We start from the raw sequence: 6,000 nt of genomic DNA, 5'->3' as shown, positions 1-6,000 counted from the left end.
GGAGGGAGAGGTGTGTCGCTTCCCCTTCCTCTGATAGGCTGCCGGCACTAGGCCGGCAGCCTATCAGAGGCCGGCGCAGGCGGCACAATGATGTCATCGAGCCGCCTGAGCCATACAGCGCGGGACACAGGCCGAAAGAGGCCTGCATTGCATCGCTGACATGGAGGTAAGTATAAGTGTTGTTTTTATTTGGTGTACAATACTGGTAGCTACTGGCACATGATGGGGGGCTCTGGCTACAGGGACATGATAGGGGGGGCATATGGCTACTGGTACATAATAGGGGGGGCCTATGGCTACTGGCACATGATACGGGGGCCTATGGCTACTGGTACATGATAGGGGGGCCTATGGCTACTGGCACATGATAGGGGGGCTCTGGCTACTGGCACATGATAGGGGGGCCTATAGCTACTTGTCCATGATAGGGGGGCCCTATGGCTACTGGCACATGATAGGGGGGGCTCTGGCTACTGGCACATGTTGATGGGGGGGCTCAGGCTACTCGCACATGATCGGGGGGGACTATGGCTACTGGTACATGATAGGGGGGGCCTATGGCTACTGGTACATGATGGGGGGGCCCTATGGCTACTGGCACATGATTGGGGGGCTCTGGCTACTGGCACATGATGGGGGGCTCTGGCTACTGGCACATGATATGGGGGGGTTCTGGCCTATGGCTACTGGCACATGATAGGGGGGGCTCAGGCTACTGGCACATGATAGGGGGCCTATGGGTACTGGCACATGATAGGGGGACTCTGGCTACTGGCACATGATAGGTGGGCCTATGGCTACTGACACATGATATGGGGGGCTCTGGCTACTGGCACATGTTGATGGGGGGGCTCAGGCTACTGGCACATGATAGGGGGGCCTATGGCTACTGACACATGATATGGGGGGCTCTGGCTACTGGCACATGATAGGGGGCCTATGGCTACTGACACATGATATGGGGGACTCTGGCTACTGGCACATGATGGGGGGGCTCAGGCTACTGGTACATGATAGGGGGCCTATGGCTACTGGCACATGATAGGGGGGCTCTGGCTACTGGCACATGATGGGGGGCTCTGGCTACTGGCACATGATATGGGGGGGCTCTTGCTACTGACACATGATGGTGGGGCATCTATGAGGGCACATGTTACTGGCACATTATTGGGGGACATCTATGGGGGCACTTTTTACTGGCACATTATTGGGGGCACTTATTACTGGCACATTGGGGGCACTTACTGAGGACACAAAGAACGGTTATTTTATATGGGGGCTCTGTATAGGGGCATTTTATACTGGGACACATTATGGTGGGTACTATGGGAACGGGGGGAGAGGAGTACTATGGGGTCATCTACGAGATGCACTAAGAAGGTTTTTTTTATACTTACAAATTATGGGGGACACTGAGGGCATCTACTGGGGCACGATATATGGGGCATTTTATACTGGTACATTATGGGGGGCACTAGGAGGGAGCGGGAGAGGTGCACTCTGGGGGCATTTTATTGGGGTATTTTATACTGGCACAATATGGGGGCACTATGGGGACATTAGATCAACTGGGGGCATTACAAGGGGGTATTTTTTGCACTGTCACATTATAAGGAGAATTATTTCTACTGGGGGGGACATTATGGTGGGCTTTATTACTCCCCCATGGTATGACCCCCTAGTAGCAGCACCAGCCTCTCCCTGCTCTGCTATCCCTCTGCCCCTTCTCCAAATCCTTATTATGAAATCTTTCTCATTAGGATAAAACAGCTCCGCCGAGCCCCCGGCCAAAGTGTTGAAGTGGCATCCGAGATCCACAAGGGCCAAGTAACTGTAAGTTTTCATATGAAATATGTTTATGTTATACACATATAGCATACACCGTGCCCCACAATATACAGTCTCTTCTGTCATGGGGGGGCCCCTTATTGTTTTTTTGCCCCAGGGCCCCATTTCACCTAGAACCGGCCCTGGATGCTGTATATAGGCACTCTCTGCATGTAGCATTGTAAATTGGGTCACTCTGTGGTTTGTACACTGTAAATCATGGCACTCATTGACTGTGCCACAGCTTATGGGACCAGGGTGATGTATATGTGAGTCTCTCTGGACAGTGCACTGTATGTGAGGGCACTCACTTTGATGGACATTGTTTATAGGGTAGTCTCCAGATGGGGCACTATATGTGAGGGCACTCTCAGGAAGGGGCACTAGTTGAGGGGGTTCTCTCTGAATGGTGCACTGTATATGAGGGTACTCTCTTGGATTTACATTGTATATAGGGTACTCTCTAGATAGGGCACTGTATATTGGGTCACTCTCTGTCTGGGGCACCATATGTGAGGGCACTCTCTTGGATTGACATTGTATGTAGGGTATTCTCTAGATGGGGCACTGGAAATTGGGTCATTCTGGCTGGGGCACTGTATGTGAGGACAGTCTCAGGGGCACTCTCTTGGATTTACATTGTATATAGGGTACTCTCTAGATTGGGCATTGTATATTGGGTCACTCTGGCTGGGGCACCGTATGTGAGGGCACTCTCTTGGATTGACATTGTATGTAGGGTACTCTCTAGATGGGGCACTGTATATTGGGTCATTCTGGCTGGGGCACTGTATGTGAGGGCACTCTCTTGGATTGACATTGTATGTAGGGTACTCTCTAGATGGGGCACTGTATGTGAGGGCAGTCTCAGGAGGGGATACTGTAAATTGTGGCACTGTATGTAGGTTGACTCTTTAGCTGGGCTACTGTATATTGGGGCACTGCATATTGGAGTACTCTCCCAAAGGGGTAATCTATGAGGAGGCACTCCACAGATGAGGCATTCTATATGAAGGCACTCTGCGGATGGGGCACCCTATATAGGGTCACTTTATAGATGTGACAATGTATTTTGGATGAACTTCTTGGCCAGGGCTTGGCATAAGGGGCACTCTCTAGATGTGGAACTGTATTTGGGTACACTCCTTGGTTGGAGCATTGCACATGAAGGTTCCTCTAGGGCAGTGGTCAGCAACCCGCGGCTCTGGAGCCGCATGCGGCTCTTTTGAACCTTTGCCGCGGCTCTGGCATGGGCACGAGCAGTGTGTGTGCGGCATGAGCAGTGTGTGTGCGGCGGCGGAGGCGGGGCAGGCACTGTGCGGCAGCGGCTGGGCAGGCACTGAGATGAGCGCTTCCATTGTGGAAGCGAAGCGCTCATCTCCATAGTGATCTGTTTGCATCGCCGTCCTCAGAACAGCGATACAAACAGAAGGCTGTGCGGATGAGCAGGGCAGGGAGGTGTGTCCCTTTCCTGTTCCTCTGATAGGCTGCCGGCACTACTAGGCAGGCAGCCTATCAGAGGCCGGCGTAGGCGGCGCGATGACTTCATCGCGCCACCTGAGCCGTACAGCGCTGGAGTCGGGACACAGGCCGGAAGAGGCCTGCATCGCATCGCTCCAAAGAGGTAAGTATAAGTGTTAATTTTTTTTTTTTTTAACTGGCAGTCTGGCACATAATGGTATTATACTGGCACATGATTGGGGAATTTGGGGGGCCCCTGGAATTACTGGCACATGATTGGGGGGGTCTGGTATTACTACTGGCACATGATTGGGGGGGGTCTCGTATTACTACTGGCACATGATTGGGGGAGGGGGGTCTAGTATTACTACTGGCACATGATTGGGGGGGTCTGGTATTACTACTGGCACATGATTGGGGAGGTCTGGTATTACTGGCACATGATTGGAGGGGGGTCTGGTATTACTGGCACATGATTGGAGGGGGGGTCTGGTATTACTGGCACATGATTGGAGGGGGGTCTGGTATTACTGGCACATGATTGGAGGGAGGTCTGGTATTACTGGCACATGATTGGAGGGGGGTTTGGTATTACTGGCACATGATTGGAGGGGGGTTTGGTATTACTGGCACATGATTGGAGTTGGGTATGGTATTACTGGCACATGATTGGGGGGTCTGGTATTACTGGCACATGATTGGAGGGGGGTCTGGTATTACTGGCACATGATTGGGGGGTCTGGTATTACTGGCACATGATTGGAGGGGGGTCTGGTATTACTGGCACATGATTGGGGGGGTCTGGTATTACTGGCACATGATTGGGCGTGGTCTGGTAAAGGTAAATTAAATATTTTAATTAGCTATTAATTTGCAAAAATATATTTTACATTGTTAAGTGAAAAAGTCCTTTTTTTCTTCAGATTGACAGCTGACTGCACGATCCTGTATATAGCATTAAGGTAAGAAACAATATATGCAGTGTTATATTTGTTTTAAATGTCGCAATGGTTTTGCGGCTCCCAGTTTTTTTTTTCCTTCGGAAACGGGTCCAAGTGGCTCTTTATGTCTTAAAGGTTGCAGACCCCTGCTCTAGGGCAATGTGTGTGGGGTCACTTTCTGGTGTGTGTGACTGTACAAATAACCACCTATATATAACACAGATGAGCGCATTTATATGAGAGCAGGTTATTATGTAAATGCATTGCTATTCCTTTCTGTGAGTTAACAAATGAATTAATTTTATTTAAAAAAAAGACATACTATTGATTGCGGTCTTACATAACGTCTTTTAACTGAATTATAAATGAATCATTTTAATTTCTTTTTTACCTTTTTTGGCTTCAGATTTGAGATGCAAAGTCATTTAGCTTGTAAAAAGTCAAAAGGTGGAAAATGTCTCGGCCATGACGGAGGAGCCTGCCCTGATAATGGAGCACACTTTGTAACAAATCTAATTAAAGATCGCTAAAGGAACTCCAGCAGGGAGGTAGCCATCAGGAACCACAGATGCAAAAGAAGGGTCTGTGTCCAACACCGCAGGTGATGGAGCGATGACAATGGCTCGAGACAAGGAACCTAACAGGATGATGAAAGAGACTTCTATCTCCAGCGATCACAGGAGAACGAGGGGCATTTTAGGAAAGATTACGCTCAAAGATTAGCACTACAATATCAACACATTAATCAAGCTTTCCAAAATCTATATTACTCATTTCAGTCCATTCTTCATACACACACAGAACATTTGTCTCCCCTAAAGTAGACGAATTAATCAGTAATCAGTACAATGATCGTGTCACAGATAGTTCCCTGGGCGAAGGAGACACCGGCGGCTAAAGGGAAGGTGAGCGCTTCCACTTATACCAAAGGCAAAAAGTCCTTGAACACTACCAACAGATGTAATTTACTGAATTATTACTCTCACTCAGCCATCCAAATACCCATAAAGCACTTCAACTGATCACCATCATGTATTAGCCCAATGGGCGCACTTACATCATCCCACCACCATCTTAGAAAGTGCTATCTTGCATTCAACACCAAAAGATTTAGTTGAGGGTAGGCCAAGTAGGCTTGTACCAATAACTAATCAACAGTGGCATACATAGAGGAAAGTGGGCCCCACAGCAAAATGGGCGTCCATTATGGTGCTGTTTTGTGACCTGGACAGAACCTCCTGGTGGTTGTCACCACCTCCAAACCCTGTCCAAGACCATCAGGCCAGTTCTTTAACCCTCTGCTTTCTAACAGTACATTTCCTCTTGAGTAGGAGTCCTTCACCAGTTCTTACCACCAGTTGAGTTCAACCAGGATATGGATCCCTCCTATTTTATAAGGGTCCCATTGTAGCTACATGTTCTGCCTCTGGTTGCAAGGGCTGACGCAGTTTGACATTTTCCTATTGTTTGCATTTATGCATTTTTCCATATTTCTTGAAAAAAGAATTAGAAGCCATTTCCTGTTGACTTAATGCCAAGTGTTAGCTATAAAGCACCGATCTCTCTAAGGCCCCTTTCACACGGGCGAGTATTCCGCGCGGATGCGATGCGTGAGTTGAACGCATTGCACCCGCACTGAATCCGGACCCATTCATTTCTATGGGGCTGTGCACACGAGCAGTGATTTTCACGCATCACTTGTGCGTTGCGTGAAAATCGCAGCATGCTCCTCTTTGTGCGTTTTTCACGTAACGCAGGCCCTATAGAAATG

Source organism: Bufo bufo, chromosome 9 (assembly GCF_905171765.1).
Source record: "Bufo bufo chromosome 9, aBufBuf1.1, whole genome shotgun sequence".
NCBI classification, from domain to species: Eukaryota; Metazoa; Chordata; class Amphibia; order Anura; family Bufonidae; genus Bufo; species Bufo bufo.
Note: the sequence above shows the minus strand (reverse complement) of the source record.